Raw genomic sequence first — 26,260 nt, forward strand, 5'->3', positions numbered from 1 at the left:
TCTAGTTGACTGGATAGGGCTGGGTGATAGGTTGGACTTGATGATCTTGGAGGTCTCTTCCAACCTGGTTGATTCTATGATTCTATGAGGTCTTAACAGAGCAAAGTGGCAGAATCTCCTCTCTGGACCTGTTGACTACACTTCTTTCGATGCAGCCCAGGATATGATTTGCCTTCTCATATGATCATGAGCTGGATGATGCTTGAGGTCCCCTCCAGCCCTGACAATTCTCTGATCCTCTAATTCTCTGATTCTAAGTACCAATACATTAACACTAAAATAAAATAATCTTCAGAACACTTCTCAGATATGTAGAGCACAAGTTACAAGAAAGTAATTGCTATTAACGTGTTTTCTATTCTACCACTGCCAGGCTAGACAATTCACCTTAAGCTGTACTGTTCAGGTCTTGAGTTCTGAGTCTGACAGAGGGTAAGCAGGTGTCAATACATATAGAACAGGCAAATAACCAATCAATCAACTGCATTTATCAAGTAATTATGTAAGGTGTTTTCTCTAATTCTCTCAAATTTGCTCTGTTTCTCCATGCCTCCTAATTCCTCCCATTCAGGAACCCATAGTGGAAGAATAGAGGACACATAACATGCTTTAACCAATGGAAGTAATTAAATAAAGTACTAGAATTTGCACTACTTTATCAGTAGTTCCAAATGAGATAAGTAAATAAAGTGGCAGTCTAATTAAACCATATTCATTTTATCTTTTTTCTTCCCAAGTGTCCTGGACAGCTGTACAGAACAGATATAAGAGCTGTCTAAAGAGTAAACTCTCATTAGGGAAGCACACATCTTTTTGTGTGACATACAAGAAACTACAAAATAGTTTTACAGCTGCTTTTGTGGAAATGTACAAATTCTGTACTGTAGAATAAAAAGGTAAAAGAGAATAAAGATATGCTACCTGTTGATCACTACCATGAGGTATTTCTCCAGTAATAAAAGTAAGGAAGTCTTGAGAGCGATTTGCCATTGGAATGGGCTGCCCAAGGAAGTGGTGGAGTCACCGTCCCTGGAGGTGTTCAAGAAAAGCCTGGATGAGGCACTTAGTGCCATGGTTTAGTTGACTGGATAGGGCCAGGTGCTAGGTTGGACTGGATGATCTTGGAGGTCTCTTCCAACCTGGTTGATTCTACGTTTCTAAGATTTTCCTTGAGATATGACAAGTCCCAGTATATTTGATCTTTTCCTCATCATCCTAACTTTATTGGTCATCTGCCTATATAAGAATGCCAAATTTCACTCTAAAAGTATAATGTTATAGCACTCATTTTGGGGAGAGAATCAATTCATGACTGTTCACATCTTGGGTTACCAGTCCAGATTCTAACCTACTTTAATGTCATTATCTAATAGCAATAAGAAGTTTTGGTAGCAACAGCAAGAACCCAGAAGTGTAACTAGCTTATCCTACAGAAATGTAGTAGGAAAAAGCTATATTTCAGCCACGTGCCATAGATACTGCTTCAAAAACCTGTGACTAGCACCTTATTTCATCCTGAAACATTATTTTGACTCACTCGTCAAAAAGCACTTACTTCAGTCTCAGCCAGCTGCAAAACCATCTGAGGTTATCTTGCCAAAGAAGGAGGCTGCTTAACTTGAAAAGCACTTTTGCTCTTTACATACTGGAAGGTAAATACACTATAAAAATGCCAAGGCCTACCACAGTTCAGATATTTGAGAGCCTCATGAAGAAAAAGCACACAGAGAACTTGAGTAGATGCTGCCTGTGAGCCTTTTATAAGAATGCAAGAACATAATTCTTGGATCTCCGAGGTGAGCAAGTCATCAGCTCACTCCTAATTCATTCCTCTCTTAACAAGCTTATAGTGCAAACCACTACAAAGAGTGCTTAAAAAAAAAAAGATTAATGGCAAACCCATTTCCCAGCTGTGCTGTGAATCTTCTCAGGAGACAAGATATGGAGGCATTTCTTTCTGGCACAGTATAACTTTTAATATTAAAAAGTAAGCAGTGACAACAATAAAATTCAAAAGTCCTTTCATTTATATTTTACTTTGCAAAGATTGAACAGATTCGGACAATGTGCTGAAGAATAAAGCAAATACTTGATTGGATTCTAGAGAAGTCACCTTTAGAGTCAATGTTATGCTCATGTTGAGATCTCCCTGCTCACATTAGCAGATGCCACTTTGCTAAAGACGTCACCAGAACGTACCTGCTGAGGTTGAATTTCATAAAGTTTGTTAAGAAGTCTTTTTTAAAGGAGAGGGAGAAGCTATGTCTTAATGACACTCATGTGCTTTCCCAAAGAGGGAAAACTGATACAGGCAGGCAGCGAAAGCATCACAGGTTCATTTCATTAAAATGGGGGAGGGTGCCTAGAAAAATCATAAAAGTAAATGCTGTTGACCTCCTTTCAAGGGACCAAAAGGGACCCTGCTGTGGAAAGCCAAGATTTTTGCCTCTGTAAAAACTAGGTAGGTGATGGCTGTCTTGGAAAATTTATGATATCATTTTATTTATTGCAGATGTCCCCTAAAAGCAAGCAGGTTTAGTTTATGCTAGACAAATCTTAGGGGTAATTACAAAATGTAATGTGGAGGCTCAGTAATGCTGCAGATGTCAACAGTGTTTTCTAAAATGGATTAGGAACGAAAAGAGAAAAAACGTGTCCTGATACTGATCTCAGGCTTGAAGATAAAATATTAACCAAAACAAGGCTTTTTCTGATGGTTTCTAGAAACTTGCTGTTTTAAGAGGAAAAGATATGAGCTAAAACTTTGTATGGAACCCACTAATTAAATTATCATTTTCTCCAAATAAATCTTGCCAATCCAAAGGATGACCAGATGCCTAAACAAACCATAAGTAGTATGAGCAGCTATGATCAGGGACCTATAACCTGAAAGTTTGTTTTGGACATGCTGGGTTTTGTTGGGTTTGTCTTTTTTAGTTTGTTTTATTTTTCCATATTAGGGAAACAGTCCTATTTGAATCTCTTGCTCTTTCTAAGTAAAATAAGTTTGAATCACAATTCCATGTGATAGCTCTCCCCTACATTTAAACTGTGGTGTTTTTCTTCCTAAGGAGTTACTTCTGAGCTGCATCTTGCAGAAATTTGATGTTCTCAAAATGACTAAAAGTACCAACAACGATTAAAGTAGATGGTGTAATCTCACAGAAAAGTTTTACCAGTAGAGAGACTGATTGAAGAGGAAGTGATATCTTTCAGTTTCAAATACAAAACTTGATCCTTCAAACCTGTGTATGCGAACAAAACGCTATTGATGGGATGTTTTGCTTCCCTTATTTTTTTCCCCCCTAATTAGCGAACTTCAAGGTGGAAATAATTTATTAGAAATTTTTGTTGAAAATGAAATACAAATGGACAGAAACAATACATCTGTGAATTCACTCTTCATTATGCATGGTTTGTTAGAATGCATATTTCAAAAAGAAAGTCATTAAAGTAATTCTGCCGTTCTGTTTTGCAGGTCTTCGTGACAGTTTAAGCAATAAAATGGTTTAATCTCTCTGGATTGCAAAAGCAGAAACCCTTGACAAGGACAGTAGATTGACAGAATTTGTAATAATATATTTTTACTTATGTCACATACTTGTAATTTCAAGGACGTGATTCACAATGACCCTATTGCAGTGTTGTGTAGGCATTGTTCTACACTGATTTGCATTAATATCTACAGAAGCATTTTCTTCTCTTAGTACTGCTTCAGAGGATACGCTTGCCATTAAAATTCTGGTCACAGATACGGGTTAAAATATCTCTAACCTTTACAAATGTATTATGTGGCACTACTGACATAGCTTTTATTGCAGATAAAATCTATAACAAATTCTGTGTGTGACAGGAGAGGAACATGATTTTGTATTAAACTCAGATGATAGAGATGCATTGCTTGCTTGTACTTTTAAAATGTTGTGGATACAGTTACAAGCTAGCTTTTCTACTCCATTGTGATTACAAAACCATTAAATCTGTTCATTTTGAGACAGCTTTGATTTTTTTTTAATTGGCTTTCAGAGAGGATATAAAACAGTGGAAAAAGATTTCAGCTCATTCCCAATCTTGGCTGAATCTATCAGAAATAAACAAGAATTCAATTTATTAGGATGGATTAACTAACAACTATCATATTTTCCCCCAAAACAGTTTTTTTTCTACAAGAACTTTTTTGCTTATATCACTGATACTGATGCCACTGTCACTGTGAAATAGTGGTTTCTATTGGATAAGGTGACAGTTTCCATTGGTAGTTATATTGGCATGACTGTCACTGAAATTCTACAATACAATCTACCACTGTAACTGTCATCGAGTGGTGAGGCTGTCACCATGCAGCTGGAGTAGAGAGTTTGCTATGGTTCAAGACTCAGACATTGTAAGCTTGTTGTTCTTACTGCATAGGCGTGGAGACTTAGCTGGCTTGTGACACCAAACACACTCTGTCCAAATCAGCAAAATTCAGCAGTCTTCCAAATAGCCACCCACATCAGAGCTTGTGACCATATTCAGGTATTACTCATGTGGTTATATTAACACAAAAGCTTGCTACCTTTTCCTCTTTTAAAGAAAAGGCAGTCACACCAACTGACTGATGCAGCATCAGCTGTCATGGACTCACAAAATATAACTGAATCTCACATTTACTGGTAGAGAGAGATATATGTTAGTGGATGATCTTTAATGAAAATGTGTGTTCTTTGGGGAAAAGAATTGGAAATTTAAGGGAATTTGACCAAACTATAAAATAAAATAATAAAATAATTTAAAAAAAATTTCTAATGGTGGTTGTGATGTCTTTAGTCTCTGCCCCAGCAACCAGGGTACAACATCAGAAACTATATTAGAAAAAAACCTGCCTAGTCACAGAGCTGGAATACAAGGATGTGGTTGGGGCAAGAGTGGAAATTCTGACAAGAGACTCTTCAAATCAATCCAAAAAGGTATGTACAGACTGAAGAAACACCATTAATGTGCAAGGAGGGGTTCATTCGCATGCCACCAGATCTCTGGATCTCAAGCTGGTTTTCTCTCCTTGTTCAGTCTCTTGCACTCTGGATGCTCAGGAGCATTAGAGGGTTATGGAGTATTTCATTGCACAGACAGGTAGCAATAAGCTCTTTGAAAAGGTGAGACAATTGCCTGTGAACCCTTTGGAGACGTATTTTGTATTGACAGTAATGAAGACAGGTAGAAAATTGCACAAAGTTTTATTATTTAGCAGTACTTGGTGATGAAAAGACATGGGGAAGAGAATCAAACAAAAAGCAGTGGCAAACACCAAATCTCCCTACCTGTAGAATGGGAATAAAAATGTCAAAGCAACTTTTTGGAGAAATTCTAAAGAAAAGTGATATAAGAAGAATATACACAAATAATATTTGTATTACAGTACACTTCCAGCTTGCTTATATAAGCATGCATAATGTTAACTTCCTGACGTTACTGAATTTTCTGTTACATTTTATGAAGTATATTATTAATATGCATTTTGATATCAACACCAAAAACCTGATGAAAAATGCTGCTAAGATTCCAATTTACAGTTATTCACTTTGTGTCAGGTTCTAACTTCACTGACAGTAATTTCGTAAAGATGTTAATGAATTTTGCATGATCTTCATGAGAATGGAAGTATTTCTCTTCAAATAAGATGTACAAGATTCTAGTCAGAAGAGAACAACTGAGTTTGCAAAAATGTTAAAATATAGTACAATTCTGAGAGAACAATTTGCAGTATGCTTTGGAGAAAGCTGATAGCATTTGTTCATATCGTGAATTACATAACTCTTCTCCAGGTAGCATACTTCTTCTGAAAGAAAAGCAGAGAGAATTTGTCTCTCTTTAATACCTTTTTCAGGATGCTGATTGCAGATGGATCCATTGGTATCGGTTCTTCTGCCAAAGAAGACAGAAATATGCTAGAAATAAAATACCAAGCCAGTTCAGTCTTCACTGTCATTAAATGTCAGATGAAAAAAAAAAAAGGTTTTTCATCATAAACAACTGCAGTAAAAAATTGGGGTTTGTCCCTTTTTTCCCAGGCAATTGTTACTGAACTTCTTTCACTTTTTGCCAGAAGAATAATTTCCTTTATTAATTGAAGGGGTTTTTTTTTAATTATTTCACTTTCTACTTGATTTTCAGCAATATTTTTCCTTTAAATCCAGTTTATAGCTACCTGAAGAAAATCAAGCTGATTCAGATGTGTGACATACTATTGAAGTCAACAGAACTGTCTATCTCTCTATGACATGGATTTTTCTTTCCATCTCTTCGTTTGTCATACATAGTCACATCAGTATGATTCAAGATTAATAAGCTCAGGATAGGTCAGATTCTGCAAGATGCTGAGTATTCTAAACTCATTTCAGCCTCAAAAGAAGCATTTATTACACCCTAGCATATCTGGCTCCAAATACAGCATTTCCTTGTATTTCTCCATAATTGTCCTTAGGAAATATTTTGAACAGGACAAATATTGGTGGGGTTTTAGGTGCGTGTAGGCAGAGGGGTTGACAGCCTTTTACTCTCTACTCCCTTCTCTTCCATGGACACATAACAATTTTTGTTTGTGCATTGTGCCCACTAAACAAACCCTAAGTGGGCCTTAGAAGTCTTCTGGAGAATATGACATAGACATAACATTACACATAAAGGCTGAATGTATGTGGAGTATACGCATGTGCCTCTGTTTCTCTGTTTTGGGGCAGGCAGTATTTGTGTTCTACATAATCACAGAATCACAGAATTATAGAATATCAGGGGCTGGAAGGAACCTCAAAAGATCATCTGGTCCAGCCTCCCTGCCACAGCAGGATCACCTAGTGCAGATAATGCTTTCTTTTTGCAAAAACGGATCCCAGTCACCTCTGTCATCAATTGAAATACTTCTGTCACTATAAAGGAAAATGCTAGAAATAAACTTATTTCCCTTCCCTGTGAATCGAAACATTGCTCTGCTTTCCCAGCCACCCCATGTTGGTCAATGTTTGCAGCTGACATCCCTCCAAGAGAACAGGTTTAAAAACTTCCTAGGTACATCCAGTAGGACACTACAAATTAATATTGTTCCAACTTACTGAGCTTTGGAGCTAAAGAAGCAAAGACTTGCTTACAGATATAGACAAGGGAAAGTAGCAGAGGTGGGTTATTTCAGCCTGAGCCAGGACTGGGAGGAGAGAGAGCTCCACTCTGCAGCCTACACTCTCTGTGCCTAGACATGATGCAACTCAATCTACCCTCAGCTTCTTCCAGCTATTCAGTATTGTCATAAGAGGCAGGACCTTTGACAGTTTGAGCCTAAATAATCCAAATTATATTTGCATTGATAAATATACCTAAGGGTCCTAGACGAGAAATGAGTATAATCCTGCTCACTCCTTCCCAGGGGTTTGCAAGGAGATAAGATGTCTGCATAAACTAAGTGTTGGTACTGTAATAAAACCATGAATATTAATAACAGGACAAAGCATAAAGCATACAACAAAGAGTCGTAGGAGAATGGCACATTAATGAAAAGGTGGATAAGCTTTACATTCTTCATGGAGTAATGTCTTTGCATTACATATCCAGTGGAAAAGGCTAAAGTGATCGCTCAAATTCAATCTTCAATATTGCTTCTCTGCAAAAACTAAATGTAATGAATTAAAACCTAAGACTTGCATGAAGAATAGGATTGCTCGAATTCCTGAACAAACAGAAAAGTAACCCAGAAAGATTTCTTTTAAAACTGATTTACTGATTACTTTGACCTTATTAGCTCTCCTTTAACAATTTCATGGATTTTTGCCCATAAGCCCTCTGTTTCAAATCAGCTTCAATACTTATAGAAAGTACAGTTTGGCAGGATGCAGATCACTTTTAATGAAAAGGAGCTTCATGAAGGCAGCTTGAATTGAAAGATTGAAGTCAGGTGCTAAAATTCATGTCTATCTGAAATGTTTTTATTCATTTCTGAAAAGGAAAAGATGATCTGGATTATTAAAACAGAAAATGAGAATAATTAATACAAATAATTGAGGAAATACGAGACTCTGGCCAAAACCAAACACAACACAACAAAACAAAAACTGAGCACCAAGAAGCCAACACCACACACAACAAAAAAAAAGTTTTAAAAAAACAACAAAAAACCAAAAACAAACCCAAACAAAACAAAACAAGAAACCCAAAAAGCTAGGTTTTCCTTGCAAAATAATGACACTAGAGTCACCACGTTGCCATTAGTCGTAATAGTATATCAGTAGCATCCATTGGCTGTTTCTGAAAATGATCTCTCAATAAATGTATCCATCTTTGACACTGAAATCCCAGCACTGCTTCTGAAACTCACCTGAAATGAAAGACCACAAAATCATTTAATTAATACATCTCCTCTGGAAACCTGCTGTTGCAGCTGCACAGGTGAAATCTTAGTTTAAATTGGGATTGAGGATCCTGGCTACCTTAGGCGACCTGGGTTGCTCTTTGAAGGAATGAATCTCTCTCTCTCCCTTTTGAATACAGAGGTAATTAGAAAGATCAGGCTCCCAGTCTTGTATTAAAATGAACTATTTAAAGATGGGGTTTATGAATATGCTCCAGGATTAGCAAGCAACTTAAAATTCCTAGTCTTTCAAAACATACTTAATTACTTAGATCTTTTATATTAATGCCATTATATATATATATATATATATAATTTTATATGCTGTATACAGCTACACTGAAGTGACCAGAAACTAGAAATAGAAAACTAAAGAATAGCCTAAAGCTTTCAGAAATCGAGGTATGAAATGAGAACATTCCCAGTTTAGTGTTACTTAATGTACTTTATTATGATACTGTTTCTGAAATTAAATCACAAATCTCAAAATGCTACTTGCAAAATGAACATTTCATGTATTAAAATACTGCATTGCCAACTGGGGAGAAGAGAGGAGATTGCTCTATGATGTTGGTAAAAGTATTATGGTGTTCACTAGGCTGATTTGTTTCACTGCATGGACCAAACCCAACAGTCTGCTGTGGGGGGATTAAACAGGAAAAGAAGTAATGCAAACTAATGTGGAAAATGCCAAAAGCCCCCAGATGAATCAGTCATTAAAAATGCCTATCATCTGTCATGTTAGCATACCTCTGTCTCCAGTTGCAAGGCCAAAGGTCAGAAAACTGTGAAGTCGCTAGAGTCCTGAGTTGCAGTGAGCATCATCAGCGAGAGGACCTACTGCTCCTTCTGCAAGGTGCAGAAGTTGGAACACGAAGTGTTGTAGAGGCTTATGTCAGAAAATATGGGGGGAACCCTGGTGTACATAAGGAGGCAAAGACCCTGGAAGGATGATTAAGGTTTAATTGCCACTCAAAAAGTAAGTGATAAAACAATCAGATATATAGCTCCCGCCTTCAGTCATACCAGCAATTAAAAGCAAAAACTATACTTCTGTATTTACAGAGAGAACTGGCACTTCTTCTATAATCACAGAATCATAGAATCAACCAGGTTGGAAGAGACCTCCAAGATCATCCAATCCAATCTATCACCCAGCCCTATCCAATCAACCAGACCATGGCACTAAATGCCTCATCTTTTTTTCGAACACCTCCAGGGATGGCGACTCCACCACCTCCCTGGGCAGCCCATTCCAGGGGCAAATCACTGTCTCCATGAGGAACTTCCTCCTAACATCCAGAACAACTTGAGACTGTGTCCCCTTGTTCTGTTGCTGGTTGCCTGGCAAAAGAGACTGTTTCCCACCTGGCTACAGCCTCCCTTCAGGTAGTTGTAGACAGCAATGAGGTCACCCCTGAGCCTTCTCTTCCCCAGACTAAACAACCCCAGCTCCCTCAGCCTCTTCTCATAGGGTTTGTGTTCCAGGCCCCTCACCAGCTTTGTCACCCTTCTCTGGACATGTTCCAGTATCTCAACATCTCTCTTGAATTGAGGAGCCCAGAACTGGACAAAGTACTCGAGGTGTGGCCTGACAAGTGCTGAGTACAGGGGAAGAATAACCTCCCTTGTCCTACTGGTCACACTGTTCCTGATACAGGCCAGGATGCCATTGGCTCTCTTGGCCACCTGGGCACACTGCTGGCTCATCTTCAGCCTACTATTTACCAGTACCCCCAGGTCCCTTTCTTCCTGGCTGCTCTCCAGTCACTCCGTCCCAGCCTGTAATGCTGCTTGGGGCTATTGTGGCCAAAGTGTAGGACCCTGCACTTGGCCTTGTTAAATCTCATCCCATTGGCCTCTGCCCACCTATCCAGCCTGTCCAGGTCCCTCTGCAGGGCTCTCCTACCCTCCAACAGATCCACACCTGCTCCTAGCTTGCTGTCATCTGCAAACTAACTGATGCTGGACTCAATCCCCTCATCCAGATCATCAGTGAAGATATTGAACAGGACCGGGCCTGGGTGGACACCACTAATAACTCGCTGCCAACTGGATGTGGCACCATTCACCACCACTCTCTGGGCCTGGCCCTCCAGCCAGTAACGGCAGTGGCTGACTCCTTTGTCTTGTGTGATGACATTATAATCATAAGAAATAAATGGAAAAGCCCCAGGTGTCTTTGAAAATACAGCTACACTTAAATGAGTATGTGCACAGGTCTTCCTTTCATGGGGTTTAGCAGATGTGATTTGTTTCATTCAGTCTCTCAAAGAAAAAAAAATGTGATAAAGATGTACCAAATGTGATTCTGTAATATGAAGTCATGTATTCAAATGTAGTGGCTACAGTTTTAAAGGGCTCACTGTGAATTCTGATACATAATCTTGAATACTGGTAGATAACACCTCTAAAATAGAGGGCGGTTGTAGTTTGCACTAATCTCTGTAAAACAGAATCCTGGATTAATCAAATCTAATGCTGTAAATTTTGTATGTGTCATTCATCAATGCACATGATGACTTTCAACTCCTTTCTTGTTGAATTCATTTGTTTACACTTAGCTATTTTAGAGCAAATTTTCAGGCACTTTCAAAATGTAACATCATTGTTATTACAAGACTTAACTGGCAGAATGATTTCAGGGAGAGAAAATAAAAAAATTAGTTATTTTTGTTTGAAACAGTTCCAAAAAAAGATGCACATTTAGTTTCCACGGATTTTGTAATGTTTGTTTTTCTTAATTTGCTTTAAAAAGTAATTATTAGAAAGCAGAGAATAATACAACAATTAATAGAAAACACTTTCCCATGATTGCCTTTTGCATCTTTTTAATTATGATGTTTGTGAGCGAAGATGTTACGCACTGGGATTTGGAAGTCTATGGTATTGTACCCTATTCTGTTACCTGGTTTTCTCAGCAATTTTTGTTTCCCAGTGTGATGTTCCTCAGAGTCCTTTTTGATGCTGAGTTTCACCAAATATAAAACTGTTTCTCGTTACAAATTCAGAGAGTCCATTTGCATAATAATGCAGAACATGACATCCATGTGAAGGCATTCTGTCTTTAATACAGAGGTATAATTCAGTACTTTATTTCTTCTGCTTTTCTTTCTCTTCTTGTCTTCAGCCTTCCATATCCTCTTTTTGATTATTTCTTAATTGTACTAGACTATAAAAATCCCCAAAGGCAAAAACTTAATAGTAGGATTCCTATTCTTTAACTAATGAAAATAAATGGATCTCCTGTTTGACCATCTCTACTCTTAGTCTGATTAAAAATGTGGTTTGTTTCCTTTTGAGTTGGATAACAGACTGGCACCCAGAAACGTGTTGAGGCCATTTATATGCAGATGATCTGCTGTCCTGCTTCTTTCAGTAGGTGCCATAAATTAACATTCAAATTTTACTACAGTTTTGTCAGGTTGGGTGTTTTTTAATTCATTTCATATGTATTTAATCCCACATCAGTCTCAGTTGTTCTGCAATATGTGCCATATTGTAGCAGCTTTTTAGCTGCCACCGATGATTTTCACATTCCTTTAGTGTGAGGTTTTAATTCTACCAACGCTGTTGTTAATGAAATGTATTTCACTTAATGGAATAAAATGCGCAGTCTGACTACTGCTCATTACATTATACAGTCTTAGAGCTTGGATTTAAATTTCACTCCTCTTTATAAAGATTATCTGCTTCGTTTTGGCCTAACAGACACTCTGCTGCACTCTTTGTAAAATGTAGGGAAGCTGTCATTAAAAGTAAAAAACTAGTAATAGTTTCAGTGGTCTCTAAACAATTGTTGTCTATAGTTTAGGATTCAACCAGAGTGTTAGCTCTAAACCACTACACTATCCTCTTTGATTTATTTGGTTTTATTCTGTTACAAAATGCATTTAAAATGTATTTTCTACCATTTCTTTATGTGAGGCTTGAAAGGCTGAGATAGCAATTTAATGGCCTACAGCCATCCAGAGGTGAACTTCCAACTTTTCAGAGATTTTTTTTTTCTTCTTTTTTTTTTTTTCCTTTAATATAAATTATTAAATACTTCAGAGATTCTCTCCAAACTAAGAAAAACCTCATAGGTATCTGCAAATATACAGAAGACTTCAATCATACAGGAATTTACTAATTAAATAGTTTCTCACCAGATACCAACTCTCTTTTATTTCATAAATTGCATATTTTGTGAAAAATCTATGAAACCTTTTTTTTCAGTTACATTTTTATTGGGATGTGCGTGGTCAGCTTCTGAGTGAATTAGTTTGGAGGCATTTCCACGTGCATGACCCAATATCTCTGTGATGGTTTGGGTGTTAGCCACCCCCTCCCCCACACCTAAGAAAATCACTCAGACTGGTGAAGACAAATGGAGCTATATTTACAGCTTAGCACAATATAAAAGCAGGTATTTACAATATATATACAGCTATATACAGGTTAAAAAGTAATATAGAAACACAACAGCCTTCTCAGAAACCACGGTCCCAAGGAGAGGCTCCCAACCACCCTTCCACCTTCTCCCCACACCTCTACCTTACCTCAGACTTTGCCTTATGTTTAAGGTGAGTTTGGAGGGTTGGCCAGGGTGGGTAGGAAGCAGATGGATTAGCCAGGCAGCAAGTTAGAGAAAGAAGTTCATACAGCCCCAAAGACAGAGAGAGACTCTGTTACCTATGTGTTCTTGTTCTCATATATCTCAGCAAGCCTATGAGTGAAGTAGACATCACCACTGTCTCTTTTTCACAGCCTATAATCTAATTCTTCTCACCAAAACATTCTAGCTAGCTTCAAACTAGCACAATCTCCTTGACAGGTTAGACTCACGCTGTCTGCAGGTTGAAACCTAAAGACTGGCTGCCATTCAGTGTGTTTCTGAGGTGAGTCATTCCATCTTTTATGGAGACCTCGGTGCAAGATGGGGTGAAAAAAAAAATAACAGAAATGAAAAATCTTTGCAATTTGCAGATTTAATTTCAGGATTCTTTTTCAGCTTTGTTCTGAACCTTTGTGACAAAGGCTTCTATGGAATGAGCCCTTTGTACTTAGTACAGGGAGTTGAAAAGCAAGGTATCTACCTCATAGGATTAAGAGACAAATATTTGTTTGTTTCCTTGTTTAAATTAACTGAAAGACCTTTATTTTCTTTCCTATATGGTTTCCTGACCCTATAGCTTCTGAATGAAAATTATGTACCCGTTAATATCTTCCCTATTATCAGCGAGTTTATCTGAAGCAAAGCAGTGAATATATTGCCCATATTTCCATACCTGCAACAGGGAAAACAGGTTCAAAACTCCTAGCCAGCTGCACTGCTAATGCATCACATTTCTTCACCTCTACAAAAAGACCTACAAGAGATCAAAGGTTTCCTCAGAGCCTTCCTTGGAATCTACAACACTTTGTCAAAAGTTCTCCAGTTTAACAAAGCAGCTTTTCTCAATGAAATTTCTTCAGCCAGAAAATCTCTAACTGGCCTGGCCTCCTTCAAAGGCTTCATTTAGAGGGTCACCAGGGATCTAGTTTCTTCTACTTCTCTCCTTAGGAAACCAGATCATAGGTTGCTTTTTCTGGAATTAATCAGCTCTGGCTCCGCCGGAAGTGCTGACGGAACTTTTGATATTCATTACTTTGGATATTTGGGGGTTAGTTATAGTTTGTACATTCATTTTTGATAAGTTATGAGAAATCCAGGAGCTTTTATTTTATCTGAACGTGTTGACTTATTGTTGACATTCACATCTACCCATACTGGAAATGGGAAAAGCCAAGAAATGGCACCAAGAAAGAACACATTTGTGCTTTTCTGTGTTAATCTGACTTTGCAGGACTTTCCTTCCCAGGATGTGGCAATGTCCTATCTATATGATAGCTGGATGCTAGTCTCTATTTGCCTTTTCTGCCATTATAACCATGAATGTTTTTTTTCTGCTTTTCCACTGTCTAATCAACAGAGAATTATTAACAGGCTGTACAACTGCAGAGCCCTCTTTTATAAGTAAATCAAAATCAAGCCTCTTGTAATTTTTTTTCCTAATTTCTTTGCCTATTTTTTCTGATCTTTCCTACAGCCTTCACTCCTGAGTTTGCCTTACTTGCTCTGTGATCTGTCATGCTAACAAATAATACATTTTTCACATTGGTTTTGCTCCAGTCGTATTTTCCTGGTAAGCTGCACTCTTGTCTTTTCCCACTGGATTATCTTGCTCCTTTCACTAGTTGTATTTTTTTTTCTTTTTTCTTAGTTATCTTGGATGGAGGGCCAGAATCTGTGCTGGATGCTAAAGTAATTGTTGTATCTATGACATAATCTTTCCTTATCAGACAGTTTTCAAACTGAAGGGTAGAAGTGGGAAAAATGCACCATGTGTCTACGGACAGCATATTCTGAAGCGTGACAGATACACCATTGAATCTGCTCGATTCTTCAGCAACACCAAAGACTGATTGGCACTAAAAAAGGGGGAGGGAAAAGACACATGACAGGTCACTGAGTTCAGTGGAATATATTAGAGAAACTGGGAACAAAAAGCAAGAAATCTCTGCAGTCTAGTGTTCTAACTGCATACACAACTAGGTGAGGTGACTTCTTTAATGAAAGAATTATTTTCCATTAAAATGCAGCTTTTGCCTTTTGTTTAACCTCTACTACAGATACTAGGAGTCTGGAAAATTCACTTTTCTAATGGTTGAAATCACGTCTGCATTTCTTATCTAAGCATGTCAGCATTGTCCTGTAGCTTCATATGGCTGTTTTCCAGCTTGCTCTCTAATAAATACATTTATAGACATCAGTCATATCCCCTTTCAGCTTTTTGCTTAGCCAGACAAAAGCTGTAAAGCTTTTCACTCTCTGTCCTGAGTGGTGGCTCTCCAGTCTGCCAGGCGTTGCAGTTACACCTCCCCTCCATTCTAGCATATTTTATTGACTTCAAGTGACAAAGACTGTGCACAGTATTTCAGATAAGGCCACACTCTCAGGTCTGTAAATGGCATCATTATTTATCTTTTTTTATTATAGAAATATGTAATACCATATTTTATGTGAGTGTATGAAATACTTGGGTACATGTACTTTATGTAATAAACTCCCCCTACCCCCATGATCCTTGATTGTAATGACTTTGTTTCTCATCTTAATGGAAACTATGGATTTCATAATTTTTTTCTCTTTATGACTGAAACTCAAAAAAAAAAAAAAAAAAGACTGACCCCAAGACTGATTTTTGAGAGTTCCTGACAGTAAACTTTCTGCAGTTTGATGCTGCTCCTTTCAATACCACTTCTTCCCATCTATCAATTAGACAATCTCTTATCCACTTTACAACTCTTCTCTTAATCCCGTTTCCTATGTGATGCTGTATCATATGCAGCACAGATACAGATAAGATGTATCACGAATCCTTTGTCTAGGAAATCAGTTATCTTATTAAAGAGAGATAACAAATTCACTTGGCACAATCTAGCTTTAGTAAATCCCTTTTGTATGTTATCCCATTTTCCATTTACCTCCCTGTCTTCAATTATTTTTTTCCTTCAAAATTTCTTTTAAAGCATCTGAGGTCAAACTAATGGGTTTGTAACTACACAGGTCTCACTTTTAGAAATGTATTTGCTATTCTCCAGCCAGCCAGTATCATGTCTGAATTGCTTCCTACCATGTCCAGCATTTCATGTTTCCTTTCTTGTTGGAATTTTGGAACAGGGTTAATTTGATATCTCTCCTTGGCCTGGGTGCATTGTTCTTTTAACTTTGTTTCTAGTTTGCTAATTTCTGTCACCACGATGTCGTTCTCATTCTTTATTCTGTCTCATATCTGGTCAATAGTAAAGAAAATATACAGAAAGTAGTAATTAATTCTTTAATTATAATACTTTTTCTCTATTGCCACTGACTCCCATTGTATTGAAGTCACATGTTTTATTTGATCTCATTTTATCTGAATGACTCTTTTGCTGTTTGTTCCAATACCCCTTCCAAATTGTAGTTCAACTGTTGACAATTTTCATTTATGTTTTGATCTCTAAAACACATTGGTCTCTGCTGATATATATGTATTTGTTGCCTCTTGTGTCCTGCATATCTCTAATAATCTCCTGGAAGAATTTCTTCTTTTGCATGGTGTAGCAAAGGAAGGAATAGGTCACTAAGAAGACCCTTTAGGTTATCAAAATTTGCCCTTAGAGAAATAAAGCTTTTTTTTGATTGTACAATTTCATTTAAAGAAATGTCTTTTTTTTTCCTTTTTTTTTCTTTTCCTTTTTTTTTTCTCCTTTTTTTTTCTCCCCCCCCCCCCTTTTTTTTTTCCTTTTCTCCAATTTTATGTAATACCAGTACTACTTATGAAAACAAAAACAGTATTATTTTCAGCTCTTACTGGTAGTTGACTGTATTAAACATTTGCATTAATCTGGTCCAAATCACAGAATGACAGAGTGTTAGGGGCTGGAAGGGACCTCAAAAGATCGTTTAGTCCAGCTCCCCTGCCAGAGCAGGATCACCTTTGGGGTTTTTTTTTACAGCTCAGTTTTCCTTTTTTTTTTTTTTAACCCACTTCTCCCCCATCTCCCTTCTTTCCTCCCCATATTCCTCCTTTCCTTTCCATCTCCTTCCTTTCCCCATCTTCCTCTTTTCATCTCCACTCTTTTCCTCTCCATATCCCTCCTTTCAGCACCACCTTCCCTTTCCATCATAGCTGCCCCTTTCCCACCCCACACTTCATTTTCCCCTTTTCATCTCCAAACCCAGAGCATCTGGGTGCTGCTGAAGTCTCCTCCCACCACAGGTGTTACCACTTTACTCTCCCTGCTCACTCTCCTTTTTAATGGGCCCCAGGAAAGGCAGAAGCTCTAAGCTGTGCCCAACTGGGCAGAGGGATCCTCCTCCTATCGTCACTGGTGAGTCCTCATGGTGCACACTGGGTGAATGGGAGTGGTATCTAAAGGCCGGGGGGCCTGGTGGCCCCCCGGCTATGCAGGGCAGGTAGTTGATGGTCATTCTAACCTCGCTCACAGATGTTGGCTGAGCCTCCTTACTTAGGCTGAGCTCCTCTATATTTAGTTTCTTCTTTCTACTCATTCATGATGAGCTGAAGTACTTGGCAGAACTGGAAGCTCATGAGTGAGTAGTATAATGTTGTCATAGAATTGTTTTGGTTGGGAAAGCTCTCCATGACCATCAAGCCCAACCTTCAACCCAACACCACCATGGCTATTAAACCATGTCTCAAAGTGCCATGGTCACACACTGCTTAAACAAATATGATTTGTTTGATGAGTGCATGCCAGATGCCATTTCCATGAGTCTTGACTTTTAGGCATTTTTCCCCTGCCTAAAGTGAAATGTTCTTGTGTAATAATTTTTTTGTATATTCCAATGGGAATTTCATTTAATCATTTTCCCATTGTGAAAAAAAAATGGAAAAGACTAAATTGTATTCATAGAAGAATCCTTTTTTTCCTTTTCCATCCATATCCTCCTCCTTGTGACATGACCTTGCATCCTGTTCTGTGGAATTGATCTAGTGACAACTTAGTAGTTTAACACAAGCTCCCAATTCATGTAAGCATTATTTTTCATGTTGGTCAATTTTTACCTTTTCTTCATAGAAGATCCTGCCTTTTGTTCTTCCCTTTCCACAAATGTCCCTGTCATTCTCACTCGTGATCCAAGTCTCCTACCATTTTTTGTGGAATTAACTTTTTTGCTTTCTACCTTCTGGTTTATTTTGTTCTGTTGTACTTTTTCAGTCTCCGAGGTGGCAAACAGATTGTTCAGCTCTCTTCTTTCCCAAACTATTCTACCTACTTTGTTGCAAGCTTCCCTGATTCACCGGTCTCTCCTGAGTTATCTTTACACAACCTCTCTCTCAAAAAGTGTCCATAAATCCCTGGTTACACATTCAGTTTGTTTCTTTGTGCATTGTTTCCTCAAATTCATATCTTCATCCAACTTTGTCTCCAGGCACTTTTCTTGTAAGGTCTTCTCTTTGTGAATTTTAGCAGATGACCTGTCAGGCATACATATCTTTCCAGAGACTAAGACATATCCCACAGCTTCTGCATCCAATTCACACTGTTCCTGCAATTTTCCTTGTACCCTCCATGGCTGTCTTGATTCCTTACATGACCATTTTATCTTACCTGTACTGTTAAGATGAAAATCTCTGACATTGCTGGACATCTCTTATTTTTTCTGGGCTTCTCTGATGTGAGTGAAAAAGAACAAGTGAGAACATAAACACAACTTGGGGTACAACATACAAGTAAAACATGAACAAAGAACAGGGTTGAGAAGTTCTGGAGAGTGCACAGGGAGGGATGAGATTTCAGTGAGGTTAAATATTATCTGGGTAAATATTCAGATATAGAGAGTATAGGTGAAAGATCCTTCCCCTCTCAGAATAAACTAATCAAACTCTCAAAGCATGTCCAGTGAATCAAGAGCATTTCTCAGAGGAAGCACTCCAGGAGGCTCAGGCAGACACAGATATCTAGGTCACATAGAATTTATCACAAAACTCAAACATTCTCCACTACTCTGTCCAATATCTGCAACAACTTTTACTGTAAATGTGATTATTTCCAATAAACATTTTATTATAACTAGATTAAGTAGAGCACTTGGCATATATTTTATTCAGATAGAAGCATCACTCTGGAATTGGAGCTACAAGTGAATGTTGGACTCCTACAAAGAGAAGTACTAGAGCTTTACCCCAGAAACGTGGATTGGGAACAGGAACATAACAGATGCATGTTCGACTCGGCTTGTTCTGCAAATCAGCTGGAGACAAAAACTTAGTGCATGTTGTCCTTGTAGACGGCTCCATTCTAGTGATCTCTGAACAAGTAGTATTTTAGAGTAAGACCTGCTTCTTACAAGATAAACTGTTTTAACTACAGGACCTGTTGTCCCAACAAATCCCACTAAATTTTCAAAGAATGTTATTGGATCCACTCCTGTTTCCAACCAGGGTCTTTTCTTTGTGACTTTTGGTCTAATTTGAGTGGAATGAATACATGTAGAGGTTCACAACCTATACTGTCATGTCAAAATAACTTATTTGAAGTACTCTAAACAAAAGAAAAGTTTAGTTCAATTTCCTCTTGGATTGGATGCAGGCTCAAGAGGGTTGAACATACTCTCATATTTCTCTAATCAGCTTAAGTACTGCATTCAAATCAGGAATATGCAACAGGTAACGTTTGTGGTATTTATGGTAATAAGGGAGAAACTCTGAAGTGGTTGAATGCAAATTTTTTGTGTCTCTTTTGCCTTGACAGATTTTAGAACACGTTGAAAACGCTGGCTGAAGCACACACCATTATCCTGTTAGTGATTCTCCTGCAAAGAAATACTTTGAATTCTACTTTAACTATTTGGAGGACACCTGCGCACTCACAACTAATAAATCTGTCAAGCCACGCTTGGAAATATCCCATCTCCGCTTGGGCAAGCCACTCTGTTCAAAATATTTCCGTATTTAAAATCATTTAGCGGAGTTGACCAGATTTATAATCAGCCGAGGCTTGCAATATAAAGCCCCAGCTGCATGACAGACTGAGTTATTAAGTGTTTATAGAAATCTGATCAAATGAACCATCAGGAGCGGGGGGGAGTGGGGGCGGAGGGGGCGAAATCTGTTCGAAACTCCACCGTAGGAACAGCTTTGCTCGTTTTACAACTGTGACATGAAGAGGGAGCTGTAGCTCTTCCGAGACACAGCTCGGCCTCAAGCAGCGTATCCAGCCGAGCGCCCCGGCTCCTCTCTCCGTCCTCGCTCCCCCTCTCTTCCTCTCTCTCCTTCCCTCACTCACTCTTCTTTTGGGTGGTTTTTTTCCCTTTTCTCTTTTTTTTTCCTTTTTTTCTTTTTTTTTTTTAATCCCTGTGCCGGTTCATTTAAATGTATCTGTTCAAGTGGAGATAATCCATGCAAATCAGAGGCACTGGCTCCCAGTGCTTGATTCACAAAGAGAACTCCGCTTCAGGAGGTCACTCGTTCACAGCTGCTCCTCCCATTATATTTTTCCCTTATTGCAGAACTGCTGCATGTATACAGTGACTGAAAGGACTCAATTTACTGCAACTGCTGCTTGGTTTTACTTACAACTTTCTTTAAAGAGGGACTTACCTTCTATCAGTCATGCTAAGGTAGGAAGTCTGATTCTTCTAAAGACGTGTAATACCTCCAGTGTTTGCTCATTATCAGATCCCACTCTAATGATGCATATTGTTGTCAGAATTAGGTCCTAATGTAATTGTGCCAGGTGCCTGATGGTTTTGTTACTTGCGTGTAAAGGTGCAACTGTTGAAGCCGCTGTTTTACTGTTTATTTACTCAGTGCTGTTCTATCCCCCTCCTCCTCCTCCCCCCCCTCCCCAATTCTCCACTCCCTCCCTCCCATGCCCTTTTCTTTTTTGTAATGGCAGGTAAGATCTTAGCACGGCAGCTTTGTAATTCGCAAAATCTAATCTTCAGTCAAGTTTGTATTTGCTTTTAAAGAATCTCTTCTGTCTATGTAAGGTAATGCAGTGCTCTCTGCCACCACCCCCCAAAGGATACATCGAGAGAGCTTTCTGGTCTGAAACATTATTAAAACGCTATCTTTGAAGCACAACAAACTGTTGAAAGGTTTTAAAAACCAGAAAGGTCACTTTTTTTTTACTCTGCGGTGTCGTAAACAAGAAAACTCCAGATGCCCTCTGCAAGTGGGCCTGTCATGAATTCAGACCCCAAGGTAAACATACAGTTAAAAGGATTGCCACCAGAAGTGGTGAAATGGAACCCTCATAGATCTCTGCTAGTATCTGTTGTTTAGGAAGGTTGAAGAGGTGGTGCTTGCTCTGCAAACAAAGTGTAACTCGGAAATCACTATTTGGATATGATTCTTTAAAAAACGAATCCTTAAGAGAAGGAAAAGTCAGGCACTACTTCCTTAGTCCCATTCTAACTTTGACCGTACCTCACATGAAACATTGAGCTAACACCTCTGACAGCACACACTGCTTTTATGAGAGCAGACAGTAAACCTCACAGTTGCCTGTGTGTATTTCTTTGACCTTTTTAGGGATGCGAACTATTAAAACATCTATGAAAACAGCTTTAGATGTCTTAAATTACAAATAATGCATTTGAAAAGTAATATATTGAAAGAAAATTGGAAGTATTCTGACTTCCACTTGTCCCACAGTAAAGTTCGTGTTTGTTGACATGCACAGCTGGAGTTGAGAAGCAATGATTAGATCTGAAACCACCCTGGTTTTGTATAGACTTACTATCTAACACACCCAAGTTAGTTAAGTAATATTTCTGTGAAGCTTTAGACAGAGTTTAGTGTGAAAACTTAGGCTCTTTCTCTCGCCTGGCTGATCAACTAAGGTATTCCCAAACACAGCCTTTCTAGTTCCTTCAAGAATACTTCAGGTACCTATTTTCCATTTTTACCTTTCTGGAGTAGAAACTTTTGGTTAGCATGCTTCAGAAAGATGACTTGCTAACTCTATCAAGTACTTCAGTGCCCAAAGTGTGCATCTTTTCTCTTTGCTATGCAGACTGCTTTTTGAAAATAAAAATGCATTCTGAGTTCAGAGTACACTACAGACTTGGCCTTGTTATTTAGCATAAAGAAGACATCTACACAAGTATTGCTGTGCAGAGGGCAATCTTCCTTTCTACGGCGTTTGTTAGGGCACTGTATATAGAATTTAGCAGATAAATATTTTTTGCTTCATGGCATTTTGGAGATCCTATTGGTATGCAGGTTACCCTGCAAGGATGGCAAGTTAAAAAAGAAATATGTTTTATAGCAGTGTGTAATAAAAGCCCTTCACAATGATGTAAGTGGAGTCTGACCTTTCATTCTTATCCTGTAATTAGAATTTTTATTAACTGTTTCAAGTGTGTAGTTTTTTGAGTAAATTAATATTGCTTAGGGAGAAAAAGCATGCATTTTTTGATCTGACTTCTAAAAACATTTTAGAATCATTCTAGAGAGGAAAAAATACATTCTTCTGAGCAACTTATGATACTGAAAGCAATTTTGATTTATAGAAAAGAGGTTTGATACAGGCACCCCTTCTTCTCAGGGGAAGAAAAAGAGGGAGAGGAACAAGCATTTCTAAATAAAGACTTTTATCATTTTGTAAAAGAGAAGAGGGATGCATTTTAGAGAAGAGAGCTGAACTTAAGGAGGACATTAAGGATCTTTTTCTTTGACTGAGTCCCTGACCAGGATAAAGTTGGGAAGTAAAGGTGAGCCCTGTGGATTTTAGCAATATACAGAGGTGAGATTAGATGACTCACCACTAGAGATATGAAAAAGGCTTTTTCGTGGAAGGTATTTTTGTAAGTGGATTAAAACATTGTTGCAGGAGACAGTTATTTCCTGCTTGCTTTCCCCCTTTTTACTGGTTGACCAATGTCTTGAAGGAATGAAATTGTTCCTTAGTGAGTCAGCAGCATCATTTTGTACAGTTCTAAATGACGTACTAAGTTTACTTGTAGGTTCACCAGGTTTATCTGCCATAACTCAGTTTAATTCCTTGATACACTGAAATGAATGAGAAAGGATCAGGTGTTTATGTTGTTGAGGCCTCTGAATGTATTTTTGGCAAACTGTCAAAGCAATGAATCATTGTGTTTCATTTCAGGGTACTTTATACTATACACAGTTTTCTAAATAAGATTGTCCTTCTACAGCTAGTTGCTTTTATCCCTCAGTGTAGTTTCTGCCTTTGCAAACTTGCCATTGCTGTAGTAACTCAGTCAAACATCTCTTCAAGATCAGTTACCTAATACTACACTGTAGTGTGCCTTGCAGCAGAATCTGGAAGATGCAGTAAACTTTGTAGCTATGTATAATGCAGAGCTTTTAGTCCCATCAGGCTCATTTTAGCTGTTTTTACGGAAGACATTTAAAAAGATAAATTGTCATCTTAAAAGGATGCTATAGAGATTGTTAATAAGCTTCATCCAACTTAAAGGTCTTAGTTAACTGTTTTCCACTCTAAGAAGGTATATTTTCTGAACTATACCTTTAAAATATTCTAGATAAGGTAATTTGAGAGTCTTACAATATAAGGTAAAGAGCTTTTGAGAAAATATACAACTAGAAATGGGAAATCTGTTTGTCAGCAAAGCCTTTGGACTAATTTGTCATTAATATTTTCTATAGTTGCAGATGAAGAATGTGTTCCCTGCAGCTTCTCAGCAAATTGTGTACACAGTCTCCTTTTTAATCATTGTTTTGTGCTCTAGAGTAGATTAATAAAAAGGAACACTGCAAAGTACAGACCTTGCAGTTCTTTTGCAGATAAAGCATGCTATACCTCTAGGGGTTAAAAGCTGATTCAGATCTGTAACTTGCCTACTGACAGCCTTTGAAGTTGATCCTTATTTATTTATTTATTTTGATCTAAAGCTTTAGATTGACATCCTTTTATATGTTTGGAATTCTTCAGCAGATGTAAAATGCTTGGTAATGACTGAAATTAACCTGAGGCTTTATGTAGCCATCTTCCCTAGGAACTACACTGAAGTTTTAGTAACAGCTGAGTATTTTATGAAAAAAAAAGTTTTCAATACATACTCTCTTGAGGACATTTCATTTTTCTGTCTGATAGTACTCCCTTTATAATTTATAGACGTGCTTTAAGTCAAGCTGGGCCCTTTTGCTTCCTTTTGTCCACAATATCTGTTCTGAGGAGTCTACATGAAAATTTTCACAGATGAAATGCACTAAAAGAGGGGTAGATAAAAAGAAAATAAGTGCAGTGGAAATTAATCTTTAAATGGCAAGCCTCCGAAACATTGAACTTGCTTATCTGACGTTTTGTCGAGAGTGTTATCTCCTGATGAGAAATGAGCAAGACCAGTCCACACAGGAGAAGTAATTGTTGCTTTACTTCTGTCTGTTTATTTGGGATAACTTGAACTGCCTCCCACTTTTTTACTTCTCTCAATGTGAAAAGATTAACTGCTAGAAATGCAGCCAATAGGCATCTGACTCAATGCTCATTTGACCTTTGGACACAAAATGTCTAACACAAACAAATCTGAGCAACCTCAAGTATCACTGAGTACTAGAAATACACAGAGTGTGGGACAGTAGAAATTCAACACTTAGTAATAAAAATAAACCACCAAAATCATTTGGTTAGATTAACATTTATTTCTCCATTCCGTATCAGGTGCTGATGTTTTGTCCAGTGTGCTTGACACGAGAAAATTGTGGCAAAATTCTTCATTAGTTTTAATAATTGCAACTGAAATGCTAGGAAGAGGAATAAAGGGAAAAAGAAAGGCAATACCTGCTTCTCAAAGGTTAGGGTTTATAAGAGACAAAGAGTACATAGGAATTAAGATGTATTTAAAGTCTGTGTGATGCTGCCACTTCTTTATATAAAGGTTAAATTTGTCATGTAAGGGACTTTGTGTCTCCCACTGTTCTAATTCTACCAGTTCAGTTGCAGAGGGGGTGGTTTAACCTTAGGGAGAATGTTACATGAAAATGCATGAAAGTGAATGGATTAAAAACCCCACAGTAGCTAGCCACTATTTTCTTACTTCTCTTCCTACCAAGTTATGAAAGAGGAACGTAAAAGAGACAAAATGCATCCATGTGAAGCAAAAGTCTGAAAGAAGGATGCAGGTTCTCTCTCTGGAGAAATAAAGCCACTCAAAACAGGCTGCTGGAGCCTGTTTTGAATATCTGGCTTACCCTTATAGTATAGTCTATGACATGGAAACTGCCCTCTGAGGAAGAGTGTGGAGTCAAGTAACATCCCCCATGCAATTTCTGGTACCCAATCTTTGCACTATCTGCCTTAAATTGAATTCCTAGAAGAGTAATAGTATGATGTAAATTGCCAACCTACTTCTTTTTTCTGAAAGAAAGAGATTTCAGAATTTGCTCCAGTGAATCTGAGGATATGTAATTCCCATCACTTTTGCAATGGAGGCAATAATGGTTTACTTGGAGCAGCTAGAGGAAGTATATTAAGTTTTTCTCACTAAAACTTTGTTGACTGAGTTGTATCCAAACTTGATCAGTGAACAAGCATCTCAAAATGGGGACAATCCACAGGGACCCCCATGTGTAAATGACCTTGCACCACATTTCCTACAGGTCACAGAAACAGGCTGCACCAAACTTTTCCCAAGTTCCTGTCCAGTGAGTTGTGTTACTGGTTGTCTCTTTTTTTCAGGGGATGGAGGGAGGGTCAACAGATGCCTGAAAGTTAAAAGAACATAAATATTGAGCTTGCCAGAAAATTATGCAGGCAATGATTCTCATCATTGGTCTCTCAGAGGCCACCAGCCAGCCTCAAAAATATTGCTATAAATGGCAAGATCAGAAGTGTTTCACAAGTGTTGTGTTGCTAGTTTTCATGTGGAGCAGTCAGTACACAGACACAGAGCTATTGAGGTAATATGAGGGACAGCCAAGGACAGAAGGCTGCTTAAAAGTACAAGACATGGTTTAAAGCCACAACAGTTGTTTAATTTATTTAAAAATTACATTAATAGATTGTGGAAAAATAAATACAGCATGGTATTTTTGGGGATCTTCCCTGTCTTGCTGGGCATGCTCCTTTTGTCTAATGCTCCAGTGTCTCCCACAGCCTTCCCTTTAGTACCTAAAAAAACCACCAAAAGTCTATCATAAAACCCGTTTAATTTCCTATAAAAGATTATACTAAGTGTGCTTTTAATGTAATGATGTCAGTGGTGGATGATAACATGTATTAGGTAGTGCAAACTGCTGATTATCTGTCAGGATAAATCTGTTTATTTCAGAAATAGCAGTCTGACAACCCCCTGTTGTTAATCATGAAAGTACATGCTAATGCCAGTTCCTGTTTGGTAGGAGATGCTCAGAGAAA

The 26,260-nt window shown here is 38.1% G+C and overlaps 1 long non-coding RNA gene across 4 annotated transcripts in view; it reads left to right on the plus strand.

Annotated features, from left to right (window-relative positions):
- The first annotated feature begins 17,200 nt into the window (after nucleotides 1-17,200).
- LOC135177616 (uncharacterized) overlaps nucleotides 17,201-26,260 on the plus strand; it is a 227,558-nt gene continuing 218,498 nt past the window's right edge. For 3 of the 4 annotated variants that reach the window (XR_010303116.1, XR_010303115.1, XR_010303117.1), the window contains exons 1-3: nucleotides 17,201-17,272; nucleotides 19,661-19,829; nucleotides 20,418-20,528. This is a non-coding gene — a long non-coding RNA (uncharacterized LOC135177616). Of the gene's footprint in view, nucleotides 17,273-19,660; nucleotides 19,830-20,417; nucleotides 22,213-26,260 lie in introns of those variants that run through there. The other variant, XR_010303114.1, reaches the window with a different exon arrangement.

The sequence above is a fragment of the Pogoniulus pusillus genome, chromosome 8 (assembly GCF_015220805.1).
Source record: "Pogoniulus pusillus isolate bPogPus1 chromosome 8, bPogPus1.pri, whole genome shotgun sequence".
In the NCBI taxonomy this organism is placed as follows: Eukaryota; Metazoa; Chordata; class Aves; order Piciformes; family Lybiidae; genus Pogoniulus; species Pogoniulus pusillus.